We start from the raw sequence: 20,452 nt of genomic DNA, 5'->3' as shown, positions 1-20,452 counted from the left end.
CATAACCATGTGCCCGACTTTTCAGAGGGGGTGACACCATAATGACTGACAGCCATTTTGTTGTCACCCCCTCTAATGGTGTCACCCAGTGCGGGCCGCACCCACCCCTTGTGACACCGCTGACTTTAAAACCTCAATTTTTACTGCCATCTAGCGCAGTCAGAATTTATTTTACCAACAAACACATACTGCAATAGGAACACATTTTTATTTTTAGTAAGAGAAGAAAAAAGTTAAGAGTTCTAGTGCCCAAAGTAGACAGAAAGCAAAGGCTCCAACCATAACTTTGATAAAAAAAAATTTAAAAAGAGGTTATAGTGTCATTTCCATCACTGTCGACATCCTGTATCAGGTGGGACCCGTCACCGTAAGTGGAAATAGTTCTATGCCTTCACTATGCTATCTAAATAGTTTTATAGTATTCCTGTACAAATAATGCAAAATTGAAATCTGAAAGTAAAAATCTTTCTCCATGTTAGCAGATGTCATCCTGGCCCAGGCAGCCAAGGCGGCTTAAGATTTCTGATCCCAGAAGTAGATGGAGAAAAAATAGAAGCGCCAGTGACAGGGGAGTTCGTAGATATCACAGCGCTGGAGGAGGATACTTTACAAGGTAAGAGTGTCATATGTTGTGTATGCTTGCACATTAGGACAAAAATTCCTGGGGGGACCTGAAAGTTCATTTCCGCTTAAAGAAGAACTATGAGGTGAGTGCTTTTCACTCACCTCATAGTTCTAGCCGACCTGTGACAATGAGACTGTCACAGGTCGGCTCAGTAGATAGGGAGGTGAATGAACACATACCGGCGTTCGCCCACCTCTCGATCCTGTCACGGCTCTCTGCTGTGACAGGGGAGGGGCTGAATTCCCCGCTCCGATCTGCCAGCGCTGACTGGCGGAACGGATGGGGGAGGGGGCGGGTACATCTGGCTCTGCCTCTAGATAGGCAGAGCCAGCTGTCAGTCACGCAGCTGGGCCGATCCCGGCACAATTGTCGGGATCCGCTTCAGCTGCGGTGCCTAGGGCAGTAGCTCGCGGTATACTGAGCCTAGGGTGACTGGAGGACGCTAGTTTGTGTCCTCCCGTTACCCTAACGAGAACTATGGGGAAAAGCCTTAACCCCATAGTTCTCCTTTAACACAAAAGCACATGTGAAAGTTCTTGTACAAAAGGAAGGTCCTTTAGAAGATAGCTCATATGCTGATATGTTGTCACCATCCCCTGCTCCACTACAAATATCCTTTGTGGACATACTCCAAAGATACTGTGTACCAATGTTATTGCATCTCCGTGAAATCAAAGCTCTAAAAAAATATCTACATGAAAAAGATTTTAACAGTGTGAATGGAAATCTATACATCAGTAAATGAGCAAAAAAACAGTTGTAGGTACAAAGCAGATAAAGTAAACAAGTTAAATAACCAGCTATTCTACTAAGCAACCGTGCTAAAGTCAGAAAGTCACCAAATACACCTACAGCTGATATTTTACTATCCCCTTCAACCAGGTTTCACAGAGCTCCTCAGGTGTGGGTCATTGGACAAAAACTATGACCTCATTAATTCCACTTCTAGTCCAGAGATGCACTGTGCTCTATATACATTACCCGACTGTTGTCTAAACCTGTGGAAGGACACATTTGAAACCAAGGAATTTATAAAGCATGGGTACCTGCACTAACACCCAGAAAAGTTACATGCATCTATAAATAATACATACCTTCAGCTTTCTTGCGTTACACTCTAGCTTGTACCAAGGTACCTGAGACCACACCATCAATGTAAACCTGATCCACCTGGGTTACGTGTGCTTGCTTTTCCTCACCATTCTCAGCACAGAAATAAGCTTGTTGCTTGGACTCACTATCTATGCTATTCTCTTAACAATTAAGTGTATATAAGTAAAGAGTACGGTAACGTTACACCAAAGAATACATTTAACTGCCTATCTTAAAAATATTGTAGAATGAAAACTCACCGAGACCGTCGTCTAGTTGGAAAGTTCCACAAGGAAATGAGGTCATTTCTAGAGAATCGAAGGTAAAAGTGAGGGCCAACACAGCTTGTTTGTGATAAGCATTAATATTGCACGTATTTTACTGCTTATGACTAATCAAGGAACAACTCATTATTATTTATGGATGTATTCACCGGACTATGGTGTAAAGTTCATAAGATAAAGATTACATTTAATATGCAAGGGTTTTTTTAGAATTTGAAATTAGAATTAAGGTGCCCATACACTGCTCGATTCTCGTACGAGAATCGAGCGAAATCCCGCGATCGTACGAGAATCGAGCAGTGTGAACTAAGACGTGCGACCGTTTCTACTGTACGGTCGCACGTCTTTTGTCGAGCCAACATGTTCGAAAACCCTAGCTTTCTAGCTTGCTCGCCCGATAGCTGCGGAACGGGCCGGTGTGCGCACGCGCACACTGCCCGTTCTGCATTGCCGTCATCGGAAGCCCGCACCCTCAGCGGGGCGGGCTTTCGATGATCGCAAGTACGATCTGCCCGTCCAAGGTGGGCAGATCGTACGGGCTTTCAAGCAGCATACGACCATCGCAAGACAAAAGTCTTGCGATGGTCGTAAGGTGTATGGGCACCATTAGGCAACCAGGAGACAAAAAGAAGTTTGTATTTTTGGCCAGCCAAATTGAAGGTTCGGATACATGGATAACTTATTAAATGGCTACTTTCTTGAATATTCCTATCACTTATAATAATCATTTTACTTAGAAATACAGTAAACTGTAATAATATGTATGTATTGATGATTTAGATTCCATTACTTAACCAATTCAGGGCTGCAATACCTCTATAGACCGCGGCCCTATAGTGGTTTCGGAGAGAGATTCAGCGGCTTCCAGCCGCTGATCTCTCCTCCGATCACTGGACCCGGAAGTGATGTGTTTTACATCACTTCCGGTGTCACTGTACACAGTCTCCGGCTCTTAGAGCCAGGAGATGAAGCTGGGGAAGCAGATCTCTGCTTCTTTGGGGTCCCTCGGTGACATTAGGGGTCTGCAAGACCCCTGATGTCTCCATAAAGAGGACCTGTCACACCCTATCTGCTATTAGATAGAGTGCTTGTTAGCTCCCTATCTAATAGCAATAGGGTTAGTGGGGGAAAAAAAAACAGTGTTAAAAAGTTTTACAAATGAAAGTAACAAAGGAAAAAAAAAGTTTTAAGACCCCCGTCCCCCACGTGCACGCACACACGCGTCGGTGCGCCTACGTGCGAAAACGGCAATTGCGCTACACATTACATATCGCCGCGAGAGCAATAATTCTAGCACTGTCAATGACTGTTGGCACTAAACTGATAAGCGTTAAAAGCGTTTAAAATGTTCCCTATGGGAAATTTTGGGTATTTACTTTTTTTGTGGCTTCACGGGCGAACGCAATTTGAAGGCTTCACGTTTGGTATATATTTACCCGGCGTGACCCCGTCTTTCATATTTTACCAAAAAATTGGGTTTATATTATGTTTCTGTGCACTAAATTTTAATTTAGGTTTATTTTTTCCTAAAAATACAGGTTTGATAAACATTTGCTGAAAAACCGTGCAACGTAAAAAATTGCACCTAGCATTTTTTTTTATTCTACAGGGCCTCAGCTTTCAGAAAATATATAATTGTTGGGGATCTGAAGCTATTTTCTAGCCAAAATGTATATTTTATCATGTGTGCGCAATAGTAGGAAAATGCCCCGGATGGCAAGTGGTTAAGTAGAAAGCAACATCTTTAGGCCCCAATTACATTTTTGCATTGCTTTAACACACACTTGTTAATACGCGTGTGAACATGCATTGCCAAATAAATGAGCAGCCAATGCACCCCAATGGGCTTAGAATATGACCAATGTCACCAGAACAGAAAGTAATTGGGAAACCTACATTTTAAAACTGTCATGGCAAAGGAATGCAAAATCTTCTTATGGAAGACACCTGTTCCAGTGACAGCTGTTTAAGAGGGATCTTCCCTCACTTTAGTGAGATTTCCTTACTTCATGTAGTGTTTCAAATGTGGAAGTCTGTTTAGTGAACAGGAGGAAAAATTTGAAAAATGCTTACTCCTGCCTGCAACAGAGTGATGACATCATTATCAGGCAAAGTCACTTGAATGAACCTCAAGGTTTGCTTTTTTATTAAAAGGTACTGCTTAAAAGGAGAATTATGGGGAGAGTAAGATGTTAATCTTGTGTGAAAACATTTATCAATAGACCTCCTAGTGTGTTCACCAAGCCTCATAATACATGTATGTTTTATTTTAATTTTATGGCAATATTAAAACTCTTGGCAGTTTACAGCTTTACAGTTACCACCAGGCCCGTGAGAATGGCATTTGTTGCCAATGTTAAGAACAAGAAAGAGGTCATAAGGCTAGTATTTTTTCCTACAAAAGGTGGCAACCTTACCCATTATGCGGATGTGCACCTGTAGTTCAGGATGATAAAGACAGCGATTGTTATTTATAAAAAGGTACAATGCACAAAGTTAAATGGTCTAAAGTCATCTCAGGACGTAATTTTGATTTACCCCCACACACACACTATTCCAATGACCACACAGATAAGCCTAATACCACAATGTGTATAAACACCAACAGTGTCTGAGTGCTTATGAATGCCATTACATGTACCATTGATCTCCATCACAACAAACTTCTACATCTTACCTGAAAAGTCACACTTTCATTCCCCCCCGTGGCTTCAAGGCGAGAAGGAATATAAGAGGGGACAGAGGGCATCCCTGACGAGTGCCATTTGAGATGTCGAATGGTTGCACATGTCTTCCCGGTACGCTTCATGGGGCGATGGGGTGAAAAAGAGGAGGATACACTGATAAAAGCACCCTGGTTCTGCAGAGCTCTGTGATTTAGCTGCTGCTCGGCGCCATGTCCAGGCCACGCCCTATACAGTTATTATTTATTGCAGCGGCTTCTCACATTTTTGAAACATTTAATAAAATGAATTATCTTGTATACAAGAGGCATAGTGGTAGTATCTTTTGTTCAGTCAGAGTTTATGCTCCATAAACTTTCACATCCTGCTTTCGGTTTCAAAAATCCATCACAATACCCTGGATGCTTACACTACATAAAGTGTAATAGTAATAATGAAACATTTAAAGAGGAATCATATGGGATGTCTCCAATATGACCTAAGGCCTTGTTTCCCTTCAATGCCAACAATCTGTACTTCCTAAGAGCCTTCTCCAAAATGAATCCAGAATCTATCTAGGCAGCTTCATTCAGCATGCTGGTTAAACCAACATGGCTTCCCTAGTCTAATGTCGGCCACAAGAAGCAGAGACTGAAATGGAGCAAATTGGCACATAATATCGCAATGCATAAACACAGCAGGCACTCAGTGTCCTCATGAACCATTATAGATGTGGAAGGAAGGACTTTTCAGGTGTTACAATTATATTCTTACATACAATATTTGTTTAGATATAAAAACACAAAAGGTTATAAATATAAAAAAGTAAAACAATTACATATACATAGGTTTGTACTAATTAAATAAATACCGTATGCAAGAACATCAATGAAGTACCTGAAAAGTCCCACATTCCATACCTATTATGGTTTAGGAGGATAGAGTCTTTCAAGGATGTGGTGCGAATATATAGCAAGTTGATTATCTAATAGCATGGCCAAAGATTAAATATATGTCAGATGTGGAAAAATGGCAGCAACAATTGAGAACATGGACAAGTGAGCACTGGAGGAGGGCAAACTAAGAGGCAAGTCTACTATAATGTTCAAGCTGCACATTATGGGAAAACGTCCCTGTGACCCCCACAACAATCTAGTTTGCGCTTTAAATGAACGGTGATGAGGTTAGCATCAGGAGAGTATGGGGTTTATTAAACTGGATTCAAACATTTCATTAATAAAATGACTGAACAAAAAAGAAATGCAAAATCTCGAGCCACCCCAGTCTAAAATGTAAAAAAAATAAAACATTTACCTTCACATCAAAGCCCCCCCCTTTCACATCAGTCTCCTCCCTTTAGATCAGAGCCCCCTCTTTTCACATCAAAGTCCTCCCTTTACATTAAGAGCCCTCTTCACAATAGAAGCCCCTCTACACCATGGAAAGGCACGATGCTGTGTGAAAATTTCAAAGCACCCCTGAGAAATACAGAAGGTACCCCAGAGTGTCATGGCAACCTGGTTGAGAAAGGCTGACTTACTACATGTTTATTGGCACATTTTTCCTGACTGGAAGCCCAACTCCACCCAAAAAAGGTAGTCACTAACCCCAGAACAGAAATTACGGACAATTTCTCAAATAGGGACACAGACCCAAAAAACCCACACATTTTTAGTAGAGTGGGTAAGGGTTTGAATTTCTGTCAGTTATGTTTTTCAGTTGCAGTCCATGCCCTTCTGTCCTGGTACCAGCCAAGCTCCTCCCCCCGCTCTTTTACGGTTGTCACGAGAACAGAAGGTAAGGCTGACATCATACATTTTAATTGCAGTAAGGCACACAGTACCAATTGTACATTGCAGGGCCATTTTTTTTTGGAATGGCACGCCAACTCACTAAAGCAACACACATACATTGCAGCGGACTATGGTGCATGGTAATAGAAGTGGTAATGCACTGCCGTGTGTTGAGTTTCAACAAAAATAGGTGCAGTTTTCTGTGCTGTATAGCATTAACATGCATGCATTTATGCACGGCAAAGGTGTAATCCTGGCCAAGGGCAAAATCTTCCTAAACCAATAGGCAGAAAGAAAAAACATCTAACACAAATTTTAGCACCTGCTCAAATCTTGCTCCCCCCTGCTATACTTACCTTTCGGCAAAAGGTCCTTCCGCCGGTACGGGTGTACTATCCATACCCCATACTGATACATAGCGCAGCACTGCGCTATGGATTTTGAATTTCGCATGCAAATTGCAATCACTCGTTGGTCAGCGTGGTCAGGTGAGAAGCCCTTCGGAACATGCTGGCCAATAAGAAGCGCTTCTTGCTAAAAGTGACCGTGCTGACCAATAAGTGCTTGCAATATGCAAACAAAATTTTAAATCCATAGCGCAGTGCTGCGCTATGAATCAGTACAGGGTACAGATAGTACACCCGTAGCGACGGAGGGGAAGAACTGTTCGCCGAAAGGCAAGTATAGCAGAGGGGAGGGGAAACAAAATTTGAGTGGGTAATTCCATTTCCCAAATTCACTTGGGAAAGTGAACTAGCCCTTTAAAAAAAATGAAGGCTGGAGTTATTGATTAAATGGTTTAAATGGTTATTTGATATACCAAATTAGATTATATCAGGGTAAATAAATATATATATTACAGATGAATATAGTCTGTGACATTTAAGTTGGTGTGCCTACACAGAAAAACCATTCCGCTGTACACATGATATTTTAAGGTTCCATAGTAAACAGAGCTATCAAATGGCATTTGTGGTGTGTCACTGTGGCAGGTAAATCATAATTTAGTACAAACAGCCATGTAATTTAAGAAAGTGCAAAAAGAACCAGTTCAGTCTGGAAAAGTCTAGAAGCAATGCTCAGCAGTGTTCCTACAGCTGCTCTTGTATGTTGTTTTGGTTCTAGTTGAACTTTACGTATTCAAAAACACACAACAATGTCTCACTTGATTTATGTTTTTTTTCTTCTGTGTAGGTACTTTGTAGGATGCTAAATGATAAAAAAAATAAAAATGAATTGCACTATTTTTAATTAAGTATTCTCAGCTAAAAAAAAAAAAGGAGTGCTGTTAAGTGCCTCATATTTTTGCACAACATTGCACAATGGCAGTTTTGTTACTTGCAGCCTTGTCATATCTGCCTCTCTCTAGGCACAAGCATTTAGTCCCACACATTACCGATTCTAATAAACCAGGTCTGGATTTGTGAGCAAAGAGCTAAAATGACAGAAATGCAAAATGAGGCATTAGCCTTAAATGGAATAAGCCTCTATTCCTAGTTCCACATCTTACCTTGTAGCCAGACCGCATTATTATTCCCAGCTGTCCACATGCCTTTGAGGGCCCGTTCACACCAGATGCCGTGCATTCCGGCCCGATTCTAGCCAGAACGCACTGCTCCGCATTGCGGCCGGCTCACTTTTTTGTGGGGCAGGAGGGGGTGTGGTGGGCCATTGAAGTGAATGGCACCGTAGCCACGCCCTCCAGCCACAATGCGATCGGCCAGATGGAATGTCAAGGAACATTATGCCTGAGGTCCGGTCCAGTGCGATCAAAATAGTGCTTGCAGCATTTTGATCGCACCGGACCAGACTGCAGGCATAATGTGCCTTGAGCATCCTGTGCGGCCGATCGCATTGCGGCCAGGGGACGAGGCTACGGTGCCATTCACTTCAATTACCTGCCACACCCCCTCCTGCTCCACAAAAAAGTGAGCCGCCCACATCGGGCCGGATCGCACTGCATCTGGTGTGAACGGGCCCTAAATGTTTGAGCTGATTGATGCTGAGGGCTCTCTCTCTCTCCTGTAGGAGTTTTCTGCTGGGTGAATAGGTCAAATGCTGACAGAACACTAAACAGGTACATGTGCTGCCTGTTTTTTGTGTGGAACCGATTAGGGGGCAGCCTTTTGTGAGAAATTGACAGGCGTTTAGTTAGTGGCTAGAACGAGCAGATGTTTTGCTTGTTCTATGCTATGTATTTGCTGTACAAAGCCCTCCTGAACTGAACTGTTTGTTCGTTCTTCAGTTAAATAAATCTGTAAATTTACAGTTTTCAGAGATGAAAGAATTGATAGCAACACCACAAAATCTGATCTGATCTGGATATCAGTATAGAAGAAAATAGTCCCTTTTAGGAAAGTCTGTGCTCACTGGCATTTCTTGCATCACCCACGTCATCTTAGTGACTTGGTGGATAAATGACCCAGAAAGACAATAGTTGTGCTCATTTAACATAAACAAAACAATAAAGCCTAAGGCTAAGAGGTGGGGTTTTTGAGGCACATAGTAAAACCTTCACACAATAACGTAAAAGAAAACATCTGTATTATTTCAATAAAAGGACAAGAACTGGTACGTATCACATCCGGTAAATCATAGCAAATCAGTTCATAGCAAAGTTGTTGCAAAGGCTGTGACTTTCTCAACGCATTTCACTGGTTGCCGCTTCTTCAGGCAGATATGACAGCACTCTGCAGTAACGTAAACCGGCAAGAAAGAAGGTAAAATCGATGAGATCGCGGAGCACCCAGACGCAGGCTCCCTCCGGGGGGCAACCATGTTAGGAAAATAAAAGATTATTTTCTCTCTTAAACATTCCAACAAAACAGCTCGTCTTCAGCAAACAAAACAAATGAACAAAACTTCTCTTTGGTGTATCAGATAGTCCAGCTCACCGCCTGTATACATACATCCCTTCTCAGAGGGTCAAACACAGACATCGATGCCCAGCAATGTCTCAGTAGCTGACAGTCTACAGCTCCACAATCAGCTGTGTCGTGCTCCAAAAACACACCTCACAGACACTGCAGGCTGGCTTCCTGTGCACCATCAGCAGGTGGGTTAACCCTTACCAAGCCCAAATGCCTCTAGTCAGAGTTGGAGGCTCTTTCCCATTCAATATCTCTCAGAGCCTCTGGATTCTGGGTCCCATTTCAGGACTACTAATCCTGGGAAGACTGCATAGCAGTTACCCTTCTAAAAATTCACCCCGGAAACCCCGCATTGATGAGAACTTTAGAAATGTTTTCCCCCTTTCATCCCATTAAAAAAGGACCATGGCCTGAATAGCGGGGAGACATACCGCCATCCTGGCGTCCTGTACAATATATAGAAATACCTGTAGCAATATTACCACACTTTATAGCATAGTTTAGTTAACAGACAGATGTAGTATCAATATGTATCATTAAAGATTTGTAAAATAATAATTGGTCAAATAATTGCAAAATACAATTACAGAGACCTCTAGGTATACGTATAGGCCTGATAGGCCTGATGTTTTGATGATGTGAGAACAAGTCACATCCACACACTACATTACATAGGATAACAGCGGAGCAATGCACTGCAGTCATCCATCATGTTCTTCTGCTGCCAGACACAATCAATCTGTCAAATGTAAATCTGTCGCTTCTTAAAAACAGGAGAAGAATTTGAATAATTCAGAAGGTCCTCTAATAAAATAGGGAAAGTAGAAGACCTCTGTAAAATCATTTTGACCCTATACATAAATTACACACATACCTTACATAAAATGGTTTCCTGTTCAATTCTTCAAGAAGTCTGGGTATCCAGTAATGTTGAGACATGTGCTATGCTCTGACATAACAAAATGATCATTTATGCACATATGCAAGCAGCAGTTCTATCCTTTTTCAGTCTTTGATGTAGTCTGCCTCGTGTGTGGTGAATAAAATTTCTAGTGCACAGCCATACTTCATCAGCAATGAAGGATAACGAATGACACAATTGTAACCAATGAGAATGCATCTACGTATGGAAAAAGTCAATATTTAACTGCTGCTTTATGATTCAAATACTTCAAAGCCAAGCTTTCAGGCTTCATTACATGTATGAGAAGATCTGACATATCAACTAGATTAAATCCCAGCTCCAGGATAAAAAAAAAAAATGATTTAAAAAAAATACCATTCCTCCCTCCTAGAAAAAAAAAAAAAAAAAAAAAACAACTTTTAGTCCCACCTATCCACCTTTCCAATGACACTGACAGATTACATGGCTGCCACCTACAGGCACGGTCAGTGGAATGGTGGATAAGTGGGAGCCAGGTGCAAACGCCATTCCAGTGACACTGCCACCTATAGGCACGGTCAGTGGAATAGTGGATAGGTAGGAGCTAGGTGCACACATCAACCATTACAGTGACACTGACTGCATACACATACAAACATGCATACATGAAAACGCGTATATACAAACACTTAGCCTATTGGTGGGATGGCTGGTCTCCAATTCTCTGGGAAATCCACAGTGGCATCCAACAATGCTGAGGACCCTGCTGCCACTACAAAAGGTCCCCCTCAGCTGTTCCACTCTGCGGCTGTGTCCCCCCACCCCTGTCCTGGCCCTGCCTCCTCCCTCTTAGTCCTCTGCCACCTCCCACCAGTGAAAACAAATTGCAATGTGTATGCCTCATGCACGCTGTGCTTTGCATTTGTTTACATCTCTGGAATGAATGACATTCTAGAAATGTCAACATTCCAGTAATGACCTGGCAATGGGATTAAAAATTCCGGTATTGCTGGCTGGGTCACTTCTGGCAAGTTCCCTCCTCTGCACTTCACTGCCTGTGCGACGTGGACACTTGCCATTGGCTGTCCACTGAAAGTGTTCTCTGAGGATCCAGAGGACTACAGACGTTGGCGCTAGGGAAGTCATGGGGAATGCTCAGCAAAAGTTACTGTGTGGTGCTGAACTAACGGTCCCCGCCAGTGGAAACAGCTTTAGCGAGGGATCTGGATGGGAGAACTCAGGTGAGTATAACTTGATTTAAAAGGGAAGGATAGGTTGATTGATAGAGTGGGGAGGGGAGGGAGGCAGGAATGGTAGGGAAATGGATTTTAATTGGAGTTGGGCTCTAATGATGACCAAACACACAACTCATCCTGGTTTAAGAGAACAATTTTGAGTTAAATGAGCTAATGATTAAATTGACGTGTTAAAAGGATTGTTTACAATTAATAATACCATAAATAATTATACATCAAATAACCTGGCTTTTTTATAGTATTCCTAAATATTTTTTTTAGTTTAAAAAAAGCTTTTTGCCACAAGCAACCAATAATCATTGTTCTTTAATCAGACTACAATAAACCTATGAGAGTCATCTCATGTGTTACTGCATTTTGTACATTACAATTGCATTTTGTACTGCCTCACCAAATCAGCTTGTCTATATTACTGTGTAGGACATGACTCTAGAAAGTGCCAAATACTAGAGAGCGGTAATTTATTGCCCTTACAGGAGTCATCCTGGGTAAAGTTATTAAGGTAGAAACGCACAACCCTTCCAGAGGCCATGGCTAAATCAAGCTGGTTTTATAGGGCAGCATATGACACATTCAACATTGAAGACATACCCTGCTCTATGAAAAGAGGTGGGGAAATGAATGCTGGTTCCAAAAAGATGTCACATTATGCCTAATGCTTCCAAGTTATGACAGCCTAGATTAGAAACCTCTTCGTGTAAAAGACATTAGCTAGGCAAATAGAAAACACTGACTAAAACACAACTATATTATTAGCAGGCACATGTGCAAGATAACAAAAATGTGAAAAGGACATTTAAATAAGAAACTACACACATACCTGAATGTATATGCATGCAAATTACCATGTCCAGTAATTTTTTTTCACTCATGCATACTACAACCAGAGGCAACAGGGGTCCCAGTAGTTTCTGCATGCCATCATGACTCAATGTCATGTGGGAATAACACAATAATCATCTACCCTTTTCACACGTTGTGCTTGTTGTTATCTAACTGATTACTGCACAGTGTGTGAAAAGCAGAGTGAATAGTCATGTTGTGTGCTGCTTATGAAAGGACACTCTTTGACCCCATAGTCAAAGTACAGGTATAAAAAAAGTATAACTGGTCAAACACTGCTCAAATTCAGCTGAATCAGACAAAATTTAAGCTGTGGGTGCTCCTGCTGGGACACCATCCACCCTGCTCAACAAAAGTAGATTTTTTTCTTTTAGTTAACTTTTGTCGAAAGAGCAGCTCCAAAATTCTTAGACAAGCATTGTCTGCATCCTATCAGATTCATGCACTGTTCAGGTATTCGGTAGCCACTGATGCAACAGTCAGTCATCTGCAGGACAATAGGGATTCCTCCTTCCATGTGGTTTAGCATGGATGGGGGAATTGAGGAATTTCTCTTGTTTAGGCTGCAAGCTGAAGGAGCGAAATTCCAGATGTGTACGGTCAATTTTAAAAGAGAATTATGTGGTAAACTTATTATCACATAGTGCTCTTTAGGGCCAGGGGAGGACATATACTAACCTCCTCTCGTGACCCAAAGCTCAGTATATACAATACTGTCGAGATTCACCCAGCTGGCTGATTGAAAGCGGGCTCTGCCTATCTAGAAGCAGAGCAAGCTGTGCCCGCCCCCTCTCCCGTCCGTTCCTCCAGTCAGTGCTGCAGGATGGGAGAGGGGGGGGAATCCCTGCGGGGAGCAGTGACTGACTGTCACAGCTCTCTGCAGGGAGATAATCGGGAAGTGAGCAATGGTATGTGTTCGCTCACTTCCCGATCAATAGAGCCGACGTGTGACAGTTTCAATGTCACAGGTCGGCTCTAACTATGAGGATGAGTGTAAGTCACTCACCTCATAGTTCTCTTTTAAAGTCTTTAGCGAGCGCTAAAGTAATTTTTACTGTACTAGACGGTGTTTGCTACAATTATCAAAGGATATGTGTAATTTGATATTCTGCTGTTTAGGTCTACTAACAAATGAGTTTAATCACAGCACAGTAGTAAGCAAGGATTATAAAACACTGCAGTAGCTTAAAGTGGGCCTTTACCCCCTGTCACTAAAAATCACATCAGCATACAGCTCTTCATACCGATATGAAATTAACTTACATTCATTAGTTAAACATATTTTGCTTTTACTAACAATTACTGTTTTTCTACTTCCTGGTCCTCTTAGGCATTGGTGATGCAGTCAGTGTCCAAGCATTGCATCCTGGGAAGGTTACATCAGCAGAGCATTGCTGGGAAATCTCATCTATAATCTTACGATATCTCAGGTCATGTCTTAGTCACATGTGCCATAGTGCAAAGTAGTAAAGAGATATAGGTTATTCTTCCTTTAGTAAAAATGGCCACCATGAGAAGAATGGGGATGGAAGTAAAAATAAGGTATTCAAAGAACACAAAGCCTGCAATTATCTAAAGTATCTGTTTGTAGATTGCCATTACTAAACATTTCTAAAAGGTGTCTTTGTTGTCATTTGTTTGTTGCGCGTTTTGTGATAAGCGTTTTTACTGCGATTCGCGGTAAAAAAAAAACGTGCGACAAACGCGCGTTTCCGAAGGCTACTTGGCTGTATCCCAATGGAAACGCACGACAAAAACGCCCCAAAGAAGCTCCTGTACTTCTTTGGACGTAGGGCATTTTGTAGCGCGTTCATACGGCCTGTAATATGCCCAGGTGTGAACTATACCCATAGGAAAGAATGGGATTTCTGTGTTTGAGCGTTTTGCAGAGCGTTTGAACGCGCTACAAAACGCCCAGGTGTGAACCGGGCCATAATGCCTGCCACCTGCTGACCGCAGCTGGTCAATAGGAAATAAACATATGTCTCATTTTAGAGTTAACAAATCTAAAAAAAATTTGAAGAATGTTGTTTTTAGACCTGAACATAAATAAAAAGTCCACAAAACACGATGCATTCTCTTTCATGTTTATGTGAGAGACTGCTGCAGGGGTCATTAGAAGCACAGAAATGCAGATTTGACAAAGTACTAATAGTTCAGCTTTCTGAAATTCTGACATGTATGAGCACAGGAAATAGAAACAGGGGGTTGCACAAATCAAAATGTTGGCTATTTTACACATTTGGGAAAAAAGGTCTTTATGTGTGTAGGCGATGAGGGTTTGTTTTTTGTTTTTTTACACAAAAAAAGATCACCCAATTCTTGTTGCTGACAGTGGTACAAAAGTCCTGAAGTGGATGTTATGTTCCGAGTACACTGGGCTGGCTTTGTATTCGTGTAAAACATTAACGAGTCTTGCCAAGTATATATCTTCAAGTTTTCACAGAGTCACTGGCTTGCAGCCACACTTGCATGTTCCTACACATTTTGTCTGCGGGAGAGTTCAATTATGTCATTGCTTCATTGTTTACAACTAGAATAAGTTGTACTTTTCCTTTACAAACATCCAGAAGGCTAGTCATTTGTGTCTTGTTCTGGAAAAGCAGGTGACACAAATGCTACCTAGAAAAGACAAGCAAGTTACGTATGTGCTCTATTGTAAGTCGTGTAATAGGCGAGTGGGAGGGGTGATCTCAAGCAAACTGTTTCCTTTTTGGTTGGGTGACTTTGTACTGTCCTAGTAAACCACAAACAGCATTGGAGGAAAAAAGATGAAAATAACAAATCCATCCACAGACTGAAGAAAAAAAAAACAATAAAAAAGGAAGGTAACTGACAAAGCAGCTACAGACAGAACGATGTGCATCTCAAATATGCACAATTTCTGAAAGTCATTTATCAAATGATTTGTGGATTTCGAAATTACCTTAACAAGGTTTGTTGCTATTAGAATACTTATGAATTTCATATGTAGAGCTCACCCCTGAAGGAGCCGCCAGAAAAGCCTGGGTCATCACTAATTGGTCTAGGGGTTTTGGTATTCAGCTGCTTCATTAGAATGAACCGCCCTCTTCTAGTGCCCGCAAAGCTGATATCCACTCCAGAAGTATACTGCTGAAGAACTTTTATTATCATCTCCACACTGGGGATAGAGGTTATAGGGATCTTAAGACATCCAAGGCAGAACAGACACAGACTCTCCAGCCCCTTTTTGTAATTCAATGTAGATCCTTTTGTAGCACAGTTGAATAGAAATTTGAGTAGCAAATGAGCAGGGACCAGTACAAATCTTCAGCAGGAGAGACATAAGACTTGCCCCTGAGGTCCACTATGTCCCGGGTACCTCCAGCAGCTTCCCTGGTTCTCCTCCTCTGACAACAGCAAAGGCTTCCTCCAGACCTGAGGCCTAGTGAAACACTTCCCGCACTCAAGCATCCCCCACCCCCAGGCCTCAGGCTTAGCCTGAGGGTAGGCTGGATAACACCCCAACTTGTACTACTACATGCTAGAGCCCAAATTGAGCACATGGCAATTCCCTCCAGTATATATGCACTTACCCAACATGCAACGCTGGTTGAGAGACCCAGTAATTGGCTAGTAAATTGCGCACACATTTACAGTGTCCCTCATTGGATGCCCCACACTACAGCAGAGGGAGCTTGCAGCGACTACTTTACAACACACAGGGACCATGAGGAACAAAAGCTGTAAAGTAGCCACCACTCCAAGCTCGTTCCTGTGATGGACTACAATCTCAATACGAATTAGCAAACTAAACGTGAGATTGTAGTCCATCATGTGATTGGTTTGTTACTTTACAACACACACGAGCCATGGGGGAAAAAAGTAGCCACCTTCCAGGAAGGACAGTCTCAGGATTAATTCAGAGATGATTTGAGGATCTACAGCTGAGCGATACACAAATAATTTTTCTGTAAATAGTTAGGGTACTTGAATGCTTGCTATATACCGAGAGCGCCGCAGCCGGGATGGATCCCGACAATACTGTTGAGATCCACCCAGCTGGCTGATTGACGTAGATAGTTTAGATAGGCAGAGTCAGCTGTGCCCGCCCCGTCCCATGCCCGTTCCTCCAGTCAGCGCTGGAGGATCGGAGTGGGGAGGGGGGGAATCCCTGCGGGGAACAGTGATCAGCAGTCACCGCTCTCTGCAGGGAGATGATTGCGAAGTGAGTGAGCCAATGGTATGTGTTCGCTCACTTTCCGATCTATAGGAGTTGACGTGTGACAGTTTCAAAGTCACACATTGGCTCGAACTAGGAGGATGAGTGGAAATCACTCTACTTTAACTTTTTCTGAGTATATGCAAATGTCTTAGAGACAGAGCCACAGGCTGCTAACATATATGGAAATCAACCTGAATGCCAAACTAATGAAGCTACATGCAATATAACCACCATAAGTAATTCAGTAGATCCATGGTTAGTTATGCAGCAATAATGTGGCAAAATATCATCTTCTATTTTTAAACTACCAGGTCCCTTGGATATGTCTAGTACAGAGTTACAAAAGCAAAAGCAACTGAAGCATCTCAAACTGATGTCAACAGCACGCTATATTTTTCTGTTGAAGCCTGTCAATGAGATGGCCTATAGACAATAAAAGGAGGCCAGACATACAGGCACGATTCAACTCCTCTCCTTAGGCATCTGTGCAAGCTGACTGTTCCAGTTTAGCTTATTAAACAGGGTGAGGGGGGCACACTGCAGACATCTTTGGTGCAGGTTTATCTGGGAGAAAGTAGCAACCAGACCTGTCTGATCACTATTTATCCACTGAACTGTGTTTGGCGGCATCTGTGGATGCCAGAAACGGCTGGTTTGTGCATGTGTCTAATTTCTTTGGTCCCGTTAACCAGTTGAGTACCAGCCAGTAAATACTCCTCGATTATCAGACATTTTCAGTTTCTAGTGCTATGATAATTTGACCGACAATTACTCCATCATGCAACACTGTACCCAAATGAATACGGCAGGTAGAGCCATGGCGCGCACCAGCACAATGTCCTGTATCTCCTAGCATTGATCCCAGTGATGCATGGTTCTGCTTCCCTGCTTAGCATGGTCAGTTCAAAATAATAAATAAGAGGGACTGGCAGGATCACAGGGATTTAGCAGCAACTTATAGAATTAAAACATAACAGGCTACGCTGGCGACTAACCCAACACATATGGAATCCTAATTTCTGGGACAAAATACACTTTAAAGCGCAGCTTCAGGCTCCCTGAAATTAATCTCCAGACAGGTCATCTTTGGAGAAAGGTAGACTTTGTTTTCTGCCAGATCATTACTCTCCTGCTCAGGATGATGCTGTCAGTTTTCTTATGTAATATACGGCAAGCTATAGCTGCTGTACACTCCGTCAGGAGTTGCAATCTGACAGAAGACAAAGGGCTTGATTCACAAAGCTAACACAACAAGATAGCGATACTTATTTTCAATCAAGTATTCAAATATTTTCAGCTAAGTCCAATGAGATTTAACAATGACAGTCACGTGTCTGAAAATAAAAACATACTTCTCTTTGTGTGTAGCTTTGTGAATTGAGCCTAAAGTATACTTTTCTCAGCCACAGGCGATTGCTGCAATTACTTTTCTGAGAGCTGAAGCAGGCTGAAAAACACTTTTGTTTTCGGCCACACTGCAAACCCAAAAGAGACAGTTTTCAGGAGGGAAAAGAGGCAGCTGGACTTGGTTTAGTTTTTTCTCTGTGCACAAAACTAGAGGACATTAACAGGGGAGTGCCCTCAAAAGTTGTATCTTTACAGCTGGATCTGGCCAGGCGTACCTACTGTATACAGTAAAGGTGCCCATACACCTTACGATTATCGTACGATTTTCGTATGCGATTGACCTTTCGGCTGATAATCGTATGTGTGCATTGCAGTGTCCGACCGACAGTACTGTACAATCGTACGACTTTTGACGGTCAAGCATGTGTGAAAACTTTGCTAGATCGTACGGTTTTCGCAAGGTTGCTCGCGTTTCCATCCTCAAAAGTCGTACGATCTACACTGCGCTTGCGCTAACAAAAATACGGCAAATCAATTACCGCAATTCGTCCAGGTGCTTTTCCTTAATTACGGCTAAACTAATCTTGCGATCATCGGGGCATGATGGGGCTGCCGTACGAAAATCGTACCACTATTCGATCGGACGAAAAGTTTCGTCCGATAATCGTAAGGTGTATGGGCACCTTTAGAGACGTAGGGTACCCTGCTGACCCAGCCCACTTGCTGCTGCAAAATCTGGAAGGGAGCCCTGTGATTATGTCACAGGGAAAAAAACTTGGATTGTTTTCATTAAGTAGCCATGTAAGTGCAAAATATTTTTTATTATTTTTGAAAGGGGTTGGAGAGGGAGGTTTTAAAATGGTTTTCTCTTTTGTCCAGAGTTCATTGTTAACTTTCTACAGAGCATTGTAAAGACAGCTAGTGGTAATTAATTATAGTGCATATTAAAAATACACATTTAAACCATTTAAGAACTTTATGACCACTGAGAACTTTAAGCAGGCTGCTCAGAAGCTGAAATTACATCAAATTCCACATAAATTAACAAAAAGTAGCAACACTTATAACAGTAAGATGCACTATATTGTCAAAAGTATTGGGACACCCTTCCAAATCATTGGATTCAGGTGTTCCAATCACCTCCATGACCACAGGTGCATCAAATCAAGCACCTAGGCATGCAGACGCTTCTACAAACATTTGTGAGAGAATGGGTCGCTCTCAGGAGCTCAGTGAATTCAAGCGTGGTACCGTGATAGGTTGCCACCTGTGCAATAAGTCCATCCGTGAAATTTCCTTGCTACTAAATATTCCACGGTCACCTGTTAGTGGTATTATAACAAAGTGGAAGCAACTGGGAACAACAGCAACTCGGCCATGAAGTGGTAGGCCACGTAAAATGACAGAGCAGGGTCAGCGCATGCTGCAGCACACAGTGCGCAGAAGTCGCCAACTGTCTGCAGAGTCAATAGCTACAGACCTTCAAACTTCGTGTGGCCTTCAGATTGGCACAACAGTGCAAAGAGAGCTTCCTGGAATGGGTTTCCATGGCCGAGAAGCTGCATCCAAGCCTTACATCACCAAGTGCAATGCAAAGCGTCGGATGCAGTGGTGTAAAGCACACCGCCATTGGACTCTAGAGAAGTGGAAACGGGTTTTCTAGAGTGACGAATCACGCTTCTCTGTCTGGCAATCTGATGGACGTGTCTGGGTTTGGCGGTTGCCAGGAGAACGGTACTTGCCTGACTGCATTGTGCCAAGTGGTGGAGGGAGGATTATGGGGTGGGGTTGTTTTTCAGGGGTGGGCTTGGCCCCTTAGTTCCAGTGAAGAGAACTCCTTGAGGCATCAGCATACCAAGACATTTTGGACAATTTCGTGCTCCCAACTTTGTGGGAACAGTTTGGGGATGGCCCCTTCTTGTTCCAACATGACTGCGCAACAGTGCACAAAGCAAGCTCCATAAAAGACATGGATGAGCGAGTTTGGGGTGGAGGAACTTGACTGGCCTGCACAGAGTCCTAACCTCAACCCAATAGAACACCTTTGGGATGAATTAGAGCGGAGACTGCGAGCCAGGCCTTCTCGTTCAACATCAGCACCTGACTTCACAAATCTGCTTCTGGAAGAATGATCAAACATTCCCATAGACGCATTCCTAAACCTTGAGGATAGCCTTCCCAGAAGAATTGAAGCTGTTATAGCGGCAAAGGGTGAGCCAACTCAATATTGAACCCTACGGACTGGGATGCCATTAATTTCATATGTGTGTAAAAGGCAGGCGTCCCAATACTTTTGGCAATATAATGTACATCCGGTTTTGCGTTAAGGCCATATATAGGAGGTCTAGTTTTGATCTTTTCCCCTCCTGTGCAGTCTACGAAGTGTCACCCTGGAGATGCTTGACTTTTTTCTGCAAAGTGACAAAGTTTCTTTAAAATGCTCCTTGGCTCCCAAACTGGGCTCACTGGCACTTTATTTCTACAGAGGTTTGACCACTTCTGTAAATGCATGGGAGCTTCGCAAATGTTATTCTTGGAAAGTAAATACACGAGAACTGTTTGTTTTGTGGCATCCTAATTTTAATCGCTTGCTCTGAGGCTTTACATAGG

The 20,452-nt window shown here is 42.5% G+C and overlaps 1 protein-coding gene across 1 annotated transcript in view; it reads right to left on the bottom strand.

Annotated features, from left to right (window-relative positions):
- Positions 1–20,452, bottom strand: part of LOC108784680 (protein FAM13A-like) — a 105,708-nt gene that overhangs the window by 3,021 nt on the left and 82,235 nt on the right. The window lies entirely within an intron of this gene.

The sequence above is a fragment of the Nanorana parkeri genome, unplaced genomic scaffold, assembly GCF_000935625.1.
Source record: "Nanorana parkeri isolate BGI_ZX_2015 unplaced genomic scaffold, ASM93562v1 scaffold124, whole genome shotgun sequence".
Taxonomy (NCBI): Eukaryota; Metazoa; Chordata; class Amphibia; order Anura; family Dicroglossidae; genus Nanorana; species Nanorana parkeri.
Note: the sequence above shows the minus strand (reverse complement) of the source record. Positions and strands in the feature narration are given on the sequence as shown.